This window comes from Schistocerca cancellata, chromosome 12 (assembly GCF_023864275.1).
Source record: "Schistocerca cancellata isolate TAMUIC-IGC-003103 chromosome 12, iqSchCanc2.1, whole genome shotgun sequence".
In the NCBI taxonomy this organism is placed as follows: Eukaryota; Metazoa; Arthropoda; class Insecta; order Orthoptera; family Acrididae; genus Schistocerca; species Schistocerca cancellata.
In genome coordinates, this window is record NC_064637.1 from 61,390,353 (window position 1) to 61,404,979 (window position 14,627).

The window sequence follows — 14,627 nt, forward strand, 5'->3', positions numbered from 1 at the left end:
CTTTTGTTCCCCGCAATTCCAATGCGCCCAGGTACCCAGCAGAAAGAATGCTCCTTCCCCCCCCCTCGTCATAGTTGTAGGAGGGCAACCTGGATGCTCTGGTTACTGTATCTGCTGGGAACAACCGTCAGAGAGAGTAAAGTGTACTCAGAGAATCTGAGCAGACAAGAAATCTACCAGGAGAACATCTCAACTCCTCCAGTGCTCGCAGGATCGCATACGATTCTGCGTGGAAGATAGTAAATTCTGGAGGCATTCTGACCTTGAGGACACGACCTGGGAAAATGACAGAGCAACCAATGGAGTCCCCTTGTTTAGACTCTTTCATAGTTGTGTTGCTCAGATAACAAATCAGAAAATATCGCATTAAAAACGAAAGCAGGTGTGCTAACTCTAAAATCACTTTCCAGCAGCCACGGCGGCAGGCAGCTATCATCCTGGATTTGGGTTTGTACTGGGTCCACACCGAGTGACTCCAGCACACACTGCATGCGGATCCCAAATGGCACTGTGGTTCGTAGACAGTTGGAAAACTGGCATTACAGAGGTGGACGAGCAACAGTACGATGTGCGAATGAAGTTGGAGCTGTAAGGTACTTAAACGCCTGAGACGCATTATGAGGAGCTGGCATTGGATGGTAAGTGGCGGTTCCCCCGCCTCAGCACAGATGCTCGGTATGAGACTGGTTTGATGAGCACCTGTGGCCAACCGAATTCCCTCATGGTGGACAGCGTCAATGAGCCACAAGTAGGAGGGCCTCACTGACCCATACACCGTGCAACCATAGTCCAGCCACAAATGCACGAAAGTCAGATAAAACTGCAGGAGAAGCGCCCTGTCCGCTCCCCAAAAACTTTCGCTAAGGTACTTGATGATGTTCAGTCCCTTCAGGGTTCTGGATTTCAGATCTCTCAGGTGTGGTTGTTGTGGGTTGGCAGGAGAGGCAACACCGTATTATTAGAGGAAGCCGAAAGGCACGCGTTTTAGCTCATGCAGGCTGGCGTGAGGTCTGGAACAGGACAAGGAAATTAGACTTTAGAAAAATGGACGTTGCTGGTGGAATACTTAACTTTAATCCATTAATGATGAGCGTCGCTCTTGACGGTACATGATTACAGTATCAATAGTAACTGGTACTGGCGCCTTGCTAGGTCGTAGCAAATGACGTAGCTGAAGGCTATGCTAACTATCGTCTCGGCAAATGGGAGCGTATTTTGTCAGTGAACCATCGCTAGCAAAGTCGGTTGTACCACTGGGGCGAGTGCTAGGAAGTCTCTCTAGACCTGCCGTGTGGCGGCGCTCTGTCTGCAATCACTGATAGTGGCGACACGCGGGTCCGACGTGTACTAACGGACCGCGGCCGATTTAAAGGCTACCACCTAGCAAGTGTGGTGTTTGGCGGTGACACCACAGTGGTAACCACAATAATTTGGAATCCAAAATGAGGCCCATAAACCGCTCTGTCTCTCTAAAATGTAGGATGGTGTCCCCCATAATCAAGGCAGGCAAATTAAAAAGATGACGAGAACGATTAAAATGAACACACAGAAACAGGAATGGCATCTTTGTAGCCCACTCCTCTAACCTCCGCACTGTAAGTTGCAACTGATGGCTCGCTGTTTTAACACTAGAGGAGGAACAAGAAAACAGCAAAATGATCTACAAATCAGGAGCATGCGATACTGTTGATCGCAATGGCAAAGTGGGTAATACTTAAAACACTGATTTACGAACACCATTCTCCAGCTCAAATCGACCAGACAGCATGTCACAAACTTGGGTTCTAAAAAACCACTGAGACAGAAAGATCATATGAAGGTGGGGAAGTGGCCACAAAAGCCTCAAAGCGTGAATACAGTTTCACCAAGTAGTATTGTATGCCTTACTTATATCGAAGACTATGCCGATACAGTGATGTTTACGGAGGAAAGCCTACTGAATAGCCACCTCTAAGAGGGTCAGATTGCCGACAATGGACCAAAATCATCATAATCCATACTGAGAGTGGCTAAGGAGTTGTCTGGTCTCTAACAACCACACCAGACGATGGTTAACCATTTGCTCCAGAGTCTTTTCCTACACAGCTCATACAGGCGATACTCCGATAACTGCTGGGACATGTGCAATTCTTTCACGGTTCGAGGAGAGGGACCAGAATTGCCTCCCCTTCACGAGTTGTGGAAGTTGCCTGTCTGCCATATTAGGTTAACACATTTGAGGAGGATTTCCTTTGATGCCGCTGGCAAATGTCAAAGCGTGCAGTATCGGATTTGGTCATGACCAGGTACAGTGTGATGAATCTCAGTCCGTACTGACTTGAGCTCCCACATGGAGAAGGGGGAGTTGTAGGCCTCAGAACTGTTGGATCTGAATTCCAAATTTCCCTCTCTACAGTTTCACGATAGTGACGAAATGCCGGATCCTGGCTTGGCTGGTTGATTGGTTTGTTTAACAGCGGAGGCAGGGACCAAACAGCTAGGTCATCGGTCCCTTGTTCCGAATAAAACAATGCCACAAGTGTGGGAATAAAACAAGCATGACTGACAACACAAAATGGAGAGAGAGGAAAAACCACAAGAACGACAGAAGGGCAACAAACACTTAAATGGAAAAAAGGGGAGAAGAAAACCACAGAAATGCAAAAAACAGGTAGAAGAGATTAAAACAACAAAACAGATTACCATGGCTGACCATAAGAATAAAAAGGACAAGCCAGCCACACTGCAACACATTAAAACGTCCACCCTAAAAGCACTAGGGTGGAGGACACAGAGGGACAAAGAACATGCGCTAAAATTTAGAATGATAAAACCCACCCTCACGAATTAAACATAAAACTAAGTCAGCCGATGAGGCGTTGCCAGAAAAAATTAGCGGCAACAAGTGTGGTAATAAAAAATTTCGTGCCCAGTCTAAGTGGGACAGTGCAACAGAATATGGGCCACTGTCAACTGGACGCCGCACTGACACTAAGGCAGTTCTTCATGTCACAGGAGGTAGCTGTGTGTCGCCCAAGCGTGGCCAAGATGGAGCCGGCAGAGAACTGCAGAGTCCCTGCGAGACCCCACATGGAGGACTGCCACACATTTGTAGTCTCCTTAATGGCACGCAATTTGTTGTGTGTACTGAGACTATGGCATTGTGTCTCCCAAAGCTGAAAATCCTGGTGACGTAAAAACGAACACAGGTCAGCTATTGGAATGCCGATCGCAATAAGCGGTTTCTGCGTAGCCTGTTTGGTCAGCCTGTCAGCAAGTTCGTTGCCTGGGATTCCGGATTGACCTGAGGTCCAGCCGAACACCACTGAACGACTGGACCATTCCAGGCCTCCCCCAAGAACCATGGACCTTGCCGTTGGTCGGGAGGCTTGCGTGCCTCAGCGATACAGATAGCCGTACCGTAGGTGCAACCACAACGGAGGGGTATCTGTTGAGAGGCCAGATAAACGTGTGGTTCCTGAAGAGGGGCAGCAGCCTTTTCAGTAGTTGCAGGGGTAACAGTCTGGATGATTGACTGATCTGGCCTTTTAACACTAACCAAAACAGCCTTGCTGTGCTGGTACTGCGAACGGCTGAAAGCAAGGGGAAACTACGGCCGTAATTTTTCCCGAGGGCCTGCAGCTTTACTGTATCATTAAATGATGATGGCGTCCTCATGGGTAAAATATTCCGGAGGTAAAATAGTCCCCCATTCGGATCTCCGGGCGGGGACTACTCAAGAGAACGTTGTTATCAGGAGAAAGAAAACTGGCGTTCTACGGATCGGAGCGTGGAATGTCAGATCCCTTAATCAGACAGGTAGGTTAGAAAATTTAAAAAGGGAAATGGATAGGTTGAAGTTAGATATAGTGGGAATTAGTGAAGTTCGGTGGCAGGAGGAACAAGACTTCTGGTCAGGTGAATACAGGGTTATAAATACAAAATCAAATAGGGGTAATGCAGGAGTGGGTTTAATAATGAATTAAAAAAATAGGAGTGCGGGTAAGCTACTGCAAACAGCATAGTGAACGCATTATTGTGGCCAAGATAGATACGAGGCCCACACCTACTACAGTAGTACAAGTTTATATGCCAAGTAGCTCTGCAGATGACGAAGAAATTGAAGAAATGTATGATGAAATAAAAGAAATTATTCAGATAGTGAAGGGAGACAAAAATTTAATAGTCATGGGTGACTGGAATTCGAGTGTAGGAAAAGGGAGAGAAGGAAACGTAGTAGGTAAATATGGATTGGGGCTAAGAAATGAAAGAGGAAGTCACATGGTAGAATTTTGCACAGAGCACAACTTAATCATAGCTAATACTTGGTTCAAGAATCATAAAAGAAGGTTGTATACATGGAAGAAGCCTGGAGATACTGACAGGTTTCAGATAGATTACATAATGGTAAGACAGAGATTTAGGAAGCAGGTTTTAAATTGTAAGAAATTTCCAGGGGCAGATGTGGACTCTGATCACAATCTATTGGTTATGAACTGTAGATTAAAACTGAAGAAACTGCAAAAAGGTGGGAATTTAAGGAGCTGGGACCTGGATAAACTGAAAGAACCAGAGGTTGTACAGAGTTTCAGGGAAAGCACAAGGGAACAATTGATAGGAATGGGAGAAAGAAATACAGTAGAAGAAGAATGGGTAGCTTTGAGAGATGAAGTAGTGAAGGCAGCAGAGGACCTAGTAGGTACAAAGACGAGGGCTAGTAGAAGTCCTTGGGTAACAGAAGAAATACTGAATTTAATTGATGAAAGGAGAAAATATAAAAATGCAATAAATGAAGCAGGCAAAAAGGAATATAAACGTCTCAAAAACGAGATCAACAGGAAGTGCAAAATGGCTAAGCAGGGGTGGCTAGAGGACAAATGTAAGGATGTAGAGGCTTATCTCACTAGGGGTAAGATAGATACTGCCTACAGGAAAATTAGAAAGACCTTTGGAGATCAGAGAATCACTTGTATGAACATCAAGAGCTCAGATGGAAACCCAGTTCTAAGCAAAGAAGGGAAAGCAGAAAGGTGGAAGGAATATATAGAGGGTCTACACAAGGGCGATGTACTTGAGGACAATATTATGGAAATGGAAGAGGATGTAGATGAAGATGAAATGGGAGGTTCGATATTGCGTGAAGAGTCTGACAGAGCACTGAAAGACCTGAGTCAAAACAAAGCCCCGGGAGTAGACAACATTACATTAGAACTACTGACGGCCTTGGGAGAGCCAGTCCTGACAAAACTCTACCGTCTGGTGAGCAAGATGTATGAGACAGGCGAAATACCCTCAGACTTCAAGAAGAATATAATAATTCCAATCCCAAAGAAAGCAGGTGCTGACAGGTGTGAAAATTACTGAACAATAAGTTTAGTAAGTCACGGATGCAAAATACTACCGCGTATTCTCTACAGACGAATGGAAAAACTGGTAGAAGCTGACCTTGGGGAAGATCAGTTTGGATTCCGTAGAAATATTGGAACATGTGAGGCAATACTGACCCTACGACTTATCTTAAAAGCTAGATTAAGGAAATGCAAACCTACGTTTCTAGCATTTGTAGACTTAGAGAAAGCTTTTGACAATGTTGACTGGAATACTCTCTTTCAAATTCTGAAGGTGGCAGGGGTAAAATACAGGGAGCGAAAAGCTATTTACAATTTGTAGAGAAACCAGATGGCAGTTATAAGAGTCGAGGGGCACAAAAGGGAAGCAGTGGTTGGGAAGGGAGTGAGACAGGGTTGTAGCCTGTCCCCGATGTTATTCAATCTGTATATTGAGCAAGCAGTGAAGGAAACAAAAGAAAAATTTGGAGTAGGTATTAAAATCCAGCATGAAAAGCAGAAGTTGTCTACATACAGAGAAGGTGAGACGGGCAGCCCTAAAGCTGGACCATTAATGGCCACTAAAAATTGAGATACACTCAATAAAGAGCCCTGTGGGATCCCATTCTGCTGGATATGGGGGGGAACTATGGGAGGCACCAACTTGGACACAGAAAGTACGAAGTGACAGGAAATTTTGGATAAAAATCAGGAGTGGGCCTCGGAGACCCCACTCGTATAATGCGCCAAGGATACGATGTCGCCAGGTCGTGTCATACTCTTTTCCTAAATCAAAAAAGACGGCAGACTCAAGGGACACAAGATTATCAATGGTACAGCGACCCTGGCGGAACCCACCCTGACATGGAGCCAGCAGGCCACGTGACTCCAGGACCCAACCCAACCACGGACACACCATACATTCCAGCAGCTTACAAACAACGTCGGTGAGGCTGATGAGCCGATAGCTATCCACATCGAGCGGGTTTTTACCGGGTTTCAGCACCAGAATAATGGTGCTCTCCCCGCATTGTGATGGAAAGATGCCATCACACCGGATCCAGATGAAGATGGCATTTGTAGTCAGATAAGAGACGTTTAAGCATCTGACTGTGTATCCAATCTGACCCAGGAGCTGTGTCGGGGCAATGTGCAACAGCGCTGAGGAGCTCCCACTTTGTAAATTGGGAGTTATAGGATTCACTGTCGTGTGTAGTACACGAGAGGACTTTCCCTTCCAGCCAGCGTTTTGAGAGTGCGAAAGGCTGGGGGGTAATTCTCCGACACAGAGGCTCGAGCAAAGTGTTTGGCACTTTCATTTGCGTCGGTAGACACAATGCCATTTATGTTGACTTCCGCAAGGCGTTCGATACAGTTCCCCACAGTCGTTTAATGAACAAAGTAAGAGCACATGGACTACCAGACCAATTGTGTGATCGGATTGAAGAGTTCCTAAATAACAGAATGCAGCATGTCATTATCAATGGAGTGAAGTCTTCCGAAGTAAGAGTGATTTCAGGTTAGCCGCAGGGGAGTGTCGTAGGACCGTTGCTATTCACAATATACATAAATGACCTTGTGGATGACATCGGACGTTCACTGAGGCTTTTCGTGGATGATGCTGTGGTATATTGAGAGGTTGTAACAATGGAAAATTGTACTGAAATGCAAGAGGATCTGCAGCGAAAAGACGCATGGTGCAGGGAATGGCAATTGAATCTCAATGTAGACAAGTGTAATGTGCTGCGAATATGTAGAAAGAAAGATCCCTTATCATTTAGCTACAATATAGCAGGTCAGCAACTGGAAGCAGTTAATTCCATAAATTATCTGGGAGTACGCATTAGGAGTGATTTGAAATGGAATGATCATATAACGTTGGCCGTCAGTAAAGCAGATGCCAGACAGATTCATTGGAAGAATCCTAAGGAAATGCAATCCGAAAACAAAGGAAGTAGGTTACAGTACTCTTGTTCGCCCACAGCTTGAATACTGCTCACCAGTGTGGGATCCATACCAGATAGGGTTGACAGAAGAGAGAGAGAAGATCCAACAGAGAGCAGCGCACTTCATTACAGCATCATTTAATAATCGCAAAAGCGTTACAGAGATGATAGGTAAACTCCAGTGGAAGACTCTGCAGGAGAGACGCTCAGTAGCTCGGTATGGGCTTTTGTCAAAGTTTCGAGAACATACCTTCACCGAAGAGTCAAGCAGTATATTGCTCTGTCCTTCATATATCTCGCGAAGAGACCATGAGGATAAAATCAGAGAGATTAGAGCCCACACAGAGGCATACCGACAATCCTCCTTTCCACGAACAATACGAGACTGGAATAGAAGGGAGAACTGATAGAGGTACTCAAGGTACCCTCCGGCACACACCGTCAGGTGGCTTGCGGAGTATGGATGTAGATGTAGAACACCTGTTAGGGTCTGGTACCCGAAAACACATTTGTTCTTCGCCCAGACTTGGGAAGGTGATGTGTGGCACCCAACAGTCATGACATATCTCTCCCAACACTCCTGCTTCCACCATCTGATAAGTTGGTGAATGTGGGCACAGAACCGTTTAAAGGCTATGAGGTGTTCCAGGGAAGGGTGTTGCTTATGCCGCTGTTGAGATCATCGACGTTCCTTAATTGCTTCAGTGACTTCTGGTGACCACCAAGGGACTGCCTATCACAGAGGGCACGATAAAGAGCAAGGGATCATGTTTTCTGCCACAGAAAGAATTGTTGTAGTCACCTGCTCAACCATCACATAGATGTTACCATGTGGGGAAGATTCAACGGGGACAGCAGAGGTGAAAGTTTCCCAGTGCACCTTGTTTAAAGCCCATCTGGGCATGTGTCTGTGGGCCCGACACCGGAGCAGTGACAGGAAGATGGGGAAATGGTCACTACCACACAGGTCGTCATGTGCTCTGCAGTGGATAGATGGGAGACGCCCTGGGCTGCAAATCGATAGATCAATGGCCGAGTAGCTACCATGAGCCACACTGTAATGTGTGGCTGTCACAGTATTTAACAGGCAGAGGTCAAACTAAGACAGTAAAGTTTCAATGTCTCTGCCTCGGCCAGTAAGTACGGTGCCACCCCACAAGAGGCTGCTGTTGTGGTCTTCAGTCCTGAGACTGGTTTGATGCAGCTCTCCATGCTACTCTATCCTGTGCAAGCTTCTTCATCTCGCATTACCTACTGCAACTTACATCCTTCTGAATCTGCTTACTGTATTCACCTCTTGGCCTCCCTCTATGATTTTTACCCTCCACGCTGCCCTCCAATACTAAATTGGTGATCCCTTGATGCCTCAGAATATGCCCTACCAACCGATCCCTTCTTCTAGTCAAGTTGTGCCACAAACTCCTCTTCTCCCCAATCCTATTCAATACTTCCTCATTAGTTGTGTGATCTACCCATCTAATCTTCAGCATTCTTCTGTAGCACCACATTTCAAAAGCTTCTATTCTCTTCTTGTCTAAACTATTTATCGTCCATGTTTCACTTCCATACAGGCTACACTCCCTACAAATACTTTCAGAAGAGACTTCCTGACACTTAAATCTATACTCGATGTAAACAAATTTCTCTTCTTCATAAACGCTTTCCTTGCCATCGCCAGTCTACATTTTGCATCCTCTCTAATTCAACCATCATCAGTTATTTTGCTCACCAAATAGCAAAACTCCTTTACTGCTTCAAGTGTCTCATTTCCTAATCTAATTCTCTCAGTATCACCCGACTTAATTTGACTACATTCTATTATCCTCGTTTTGCTTTTGTTGGTGTTCATCTTATATCCTCCCTTCAAGACACTGTCCATTCCGTTCAACTGCTCTTCCAAGTCCTTTGCTGTCTCTGACACAATTACAATGTCATCGGTGAATCTCAAAGTTTTTATTTCTTCTCCATGGATTTGAACACCTACTCCGAATTTTTCTTTTGTTTCCTGCACTGCTTGCTCAATACACAGATTGAATAACACCGGGGAGAGGCTATAACCCTGTCTCACTCCCTTCCCAACCACTGCTTCCCTTTCATGTCCCTCGACTCTTATAACTGCCATCTGGTTTCTGTACAAATTGTAAATAGCCCTTCGCTCCCTGTATTTTACCCCTGCCACCTCCAGAATTTGAAAGACAGTATTCCAGTCAACATTGTCAAAAGCTTTCTCTAAGTTTACAAATGCTAGAAATGTAGGTTTGCCTTTTCTTAATCTAGTTTCTAAAATAAGTTGTAGGGTCAGTATTGCCTCACGTGTTCCAGTATTTCTACGGAATCCCAACTGATCTTCCCCGAGGTCGGCTTCTACCAGTTTTTCCATTCATCTGCAAAGAATTCGTGTTAGTATTTTGCAGCCGTGACTTATTGAACTGATAGTTCAGCAATTTTTGCATCTGTCAATGCCTGCTTTCTTTGGGATTGTAATTATTATATTCTTCTTGAAGCCTGAGAGTATTTCGCCTGTCTCATACATCTTGCTCACCAGGTGGTAGAGTTTTGTCAGGACTAGCTCTCCCAAGGCTGTCAGTAGTTCTAATGGAATGTTGTCTACTCCTGGGGCCTTGTTTCGACTCAGGTCTTCCAGTCCTCTGTCAAACTCTTCACGCAGTATCATATCTCCCATTTCATCTTCATCTACATCCTCTTCCATTTCCATAATATTGTCCTCAAGTACATCACCCTTGTATAGACCCTCTATATACTCCTTCCACCTTTCTGGTTTGCCTTCTGTGCTTAGAACTGGGTTTCCATCTGAGCTCTTGATATTCATACAAGTGGTTCTCTTTCTCCAAAGGTCTCTTTAATTTTCCTGTAGGCAGTATCTATCTCACCCCTAGTGAGATAAGCCTTTACATCCTTACATTTGTCCTCTAGCCATCCCTGCTTAGCCATTTTGCACTTCCTGTCGGTCTCACTTTTGAGAAGTTTGTATTCCTTTTTGCCTGCTTCACATACTGCATTTTTATATTTTCTCCTTTCATCAATTAATGTGGACTCTGACCACAATCTATTGGTTATAAACTGTAGATTAAAACTGAAGAAACTGCAAAAAGGTGGGAATTTAAGGAGATGGGACCTGGATAAACTGGCTAAACCAGAGGTTGTACAGAGTTTCAGGGAGAGCATAAGGAAACAATTTACAAGAACGGGGGAAAGAAATACAGTAGAAGAAGAATGGGTAGCTTTGAGGGATGAAGTAGTGAAGGCAGCAGAGGATCAAGTAGGTAGAAAGATAAGGGCTAGTAGAAATCCTTGGGTGACAGAAGAAATACTGAATTGAATTGATGGAAGGGGTTATGGTCGTTAAAATCTCTCAAAAGTAGGAAAGGTTCAGGGAGTTTATCAATCAGTGCAGTTAATATATTCAGAGATACTGAACCATCTGGAGGAAGATATACATTGCACACAGTTATTTCATGTGTCATCTTTAGTCTGACAGCAACAGCTTCAAGAGGGTTTCGAAGGGGTACAGTTTCACTACAGACTGAGTTTAGGACATAAACGCAAACTCCACCTGACACTCTATTTCAGTTGCTACGGTTCCCGTAGCATCCCTTATAGCCGCAGAGGGCAGAGGTCTGCACTTCCGGGAACCAAGCTTCCAGGAGGGCAATGCAGAAAGCAGATGTAAAGCCATAACTCACCCAGGCGGTGGAAAAGACCGTCGCAATTCCACTGGAGGGCGACATCGTCGTGAGACTGGGAAGGCATGGAACATTTGATGAGGCAGTTTACGCCTCAGGGTCACCTGCTGCCACCGACTTTTTGCCTGAGCAGTCTATAACCATCGTATCTGAGGGTCCGGCGAGCACTAGGTCCTCAGTGGACGCCAGAATCTCCACCTCATCCGCAGACTCAGAGCTTGCAGATAGTGGTGGTGTGGGTGCCACTGCAATTCCCTTAGTCTTGGGGGCTTTCTTTTTGCATTTCTCTTGCTGCTCATTGGGTTTCCCTGGCTGGGAGGACTTCACTGATTCAGTCTCCGGGACTGAGGATGAGCATGAAGCCCTACGACCAGCTGTTTTTTGGCTCTTCAGCCACTGTCAGGTGTCATCTTCCCCACTCGCAGAAACCTGGTAAGGGAATGACCCAAGGGATCCCTTCTAGTGAAAGGAGCAGAAGAAAACTTACGCTCAGAAGTGGGGACTGATATACCCGATGATTGGGAGGGGGTGGGTGGGTGGAGGGGGCGAAGGGGGGGAGGGGGGGGGGGTGTTGCCCCGAAGTAAGTGGTGTGGGAACAACAGGGAGGAAAGTGCCCCTTACCACCAAGTGGGCAGGTGTAGTCTTCTGGTTGTGAGAGGTGACAGGAATGTGAGGAACTGATCGGGCAACAACTGTTCTCTTAGCGGCGGTGTAAGAGGAAGTCATAGCGACAGGATGTAGGTGCTCAAATTTCCTCTTAGCCTCAGTGCAGGTCAGTCAGCCGTTCATCTTATATTCCATGATTTTTCTCTCCTTCTGTAAAAGCCTGCAGTCTGGTGAGCAAGGTTAATTATGTTCTCCACAGCTGACAAGATGGGAGGGGGGGGAGTATTGTGACTTGATGGACATTCACAATATCGACATGTGACACTGGAAGTACAATGGGAAGACATATGGCCGAACTTCCAGCACTTAAAACACTGCATTGGGGGAGGAGGGGAGGATATGGCTTGACGTCACAGCAGTAGACCATCACCTTGACCTTCTTGGGCAATGTGTCACCCTCAAAGGCCAAGATGAAGACACCAATGGTAACCTGGTTATCCCTTGGACTCGTATGGGCACTCCAAACGGAATGTACACTTCACCGCTCTAAATAGGCAGGAATACCTCAGGCTTATTCTAACCACCAGACCCACAGGGGTCCTTTTAGTCAGGTTGTGCCACAATTTCCTCTTTACCCCAACTCTATTCAGTACCTCCTCATTACTTACATTATCTACACATCTAATCTTCAACAGTCTTCTGTAGCACCACATTTTGAAAGCTTCTATTATCTTCTTGTCTAAACTATTTATCGTCCATGTTTCACTTGCATACATGGCTACACTCCAAATACTCTCAGAAAAGACTTCCTGACATCTACGTCTATACTCGATGTTAACAAATTTCTATTCTTCAGAATAGTCTACATTTTATATCCTCTCTACTTCGCCCATCATCAGTTATTTTGCTCCCCAAATAGCGAAACTAACCTACTACTTTAAATGCCTCATTTCCTAATCAATACCCTCTGTATCACCTGATATCATTTGACTAGATTCCATTATCCTCATTTTGCTTTCGTTGATGTTCATCTTATATCCCCCTTTCAAGAAACTGTCCATTCCAATCAACTGCTCTTCCAGGTCTTCGCTGTCTTGGACAGAATTACGGTGTCATCGACAAACCTCAAAGTTTTTATTTCTTCTTCATGGATTTTCATTCCTGTTCCAAATTTTTCTTTTGATTCCTTTACTGCTTGCTCAATATACAGATTGAATAACATCAGGGATAGGCTACAACCCTGTCGCACTCCCTTCTTGACTACTGCTTCCCTTTCATGCCCCTCAACTCTTAGAAATGCCATATGGTTTCTGTGTAAATTGTAAATAGCCCTTCGCTCCCTGTATTTTACCCCTGCCACCTTCAGAATTTGAAAGAGTATTCCAGTCAACATTGTCAAAAGCTTTCTCTAAGTCTACAAATGCTAGAAAAGTAGGTTTGCCTTTCCTTAATCTACCTTGTAAGATAAGTCGTAGGGTCAGTATTGCCTCACGTGTTCCTACATTTCTACAAAATCCAAACTGATCTTCCCCGAGTTTGGCTTCTACCAGTTTTTCCACTCGTCTGTAAAGAATGTGTGTTAGTATTTAGCAGCCATAAGTTATTAAACTGATAGTTCGGTAATTTTAACACCTGTCAGCATCTGCTTTTTATGGGATTGTAATTATTACATCTCCCATCTCATCTACATCCACTTCCCCTACCGTGCACCCACTGGCCTCTTTAAGTTTCCTGTAGTCAGTATCTATTTTACCCCTAGTGATATATACCTCTACATCCTTACCTTTGTCCTCTAGCCATCCTTACTTAACCATTTTGCACTTCCTGTCGATCTCATTTTTAAGACATTTGTTTTCTTTATCGCCTGCTTCATTTACTGCATTTTTATATTTTCTGCTTTCATCAATTAAATTCAATATCTCTTCTGTTACCCAAGGATTTCTACTAGCCCTCGTCTCTCTACCTACTTGATCCTCTGCAGCCTTTACTATTTCATCTCTCAAAGCTACACATTCTTCTTCTATGGTATTTCTTTCTCCTGTATTTGTCAATCGTTACCCAATGCTCTCCCTGAAACTCTATAACCTCTGGTTCTTTCAGTTTATCCAAGTCCCATCTCTTTAAATTCCTACTTTTTGCAGTTTCATAACCAAAAAAATGTGGTCAGAGTCCATATCTGCCCCTGGAAATGTCTCACAATTTAAAACCTGATTCCTAAATCTGTCTTACCACTATATACTTTACCTGAAACCTTCCAGGGCCTTTCCCACGTACACAACGTTCTTTCATGATTTTTAAACGAATTGGTAGCTATGATTAAGTTATGTTCTGTGCAAAATTGTACCAGTCGGCTTCCTCTTTTATTCCTTACCCCCAGTCCATATTCACCTACTACTTTTCCTTCTCTTCCTTTCCCTAATATCGAATCGAATTCCAGTTCCTCATGACTTAAATTTTCATCTCCCTTAACTATCTTAATAATTTCTTTAATCGCATGATACACTTCTTCAATCTCTTCATCATCTGCGGAGCTAGTTGGCATATAAACTTGTACTACTGTGGTAGGAGTGGGCTTTGTGTCTATCTTGGCTACAATAATCCGTTCACTATGCTGTTCATAGTAGCTTATCTGTGCTCCTATTTTTTGTTCATTATTAAACCTACTCTTGCATTACCCCTATTTGATTTTGTATTTATATTCACCTGACCAGAAGTCTTGTTCCTCCTGCTACCGAACTTCGCGAATTCCCAACATATCTAGCTTTAACCTATACATTTCCCTTTCTGAAGTTTCTAACCTACCTACCTGATTAACAGATCTGACATTCTTTACTCTGATCCATAGAAAGCCAGTTTTGTTTCTCCTGATAACGATGTTCTCCCGAGTAGTCCCCACCAGAAAATCCAAATGCGGGACTATTTTACCTCTAGAATATGTTACCCGAGAGGACGCCATCATAATTTAACCATACAGTAAAGCTGCATGCCCTCGGGAAAAATACAGCTGTAGTTTCCTCTTGCTTTCAGCCGTTCGCAGTCCCAGCGCAGCAAGACCGTTGTGGTT

General features: G+C 44.5%; 1 protein-coding gene across 1 annotated transcript in view; it reads right to left on the reverse strand.

The window, feature by feature from the left end:
• The window catches only part of LOC126109719 (Y+L amino acid transporter 2), a 92,767-nt gene that overhangs the window by 75,551 nt on the left and 2,589 nt on the right, over positions 1–14,627 (reverse strand). The window lies entirely within an intron of this gene.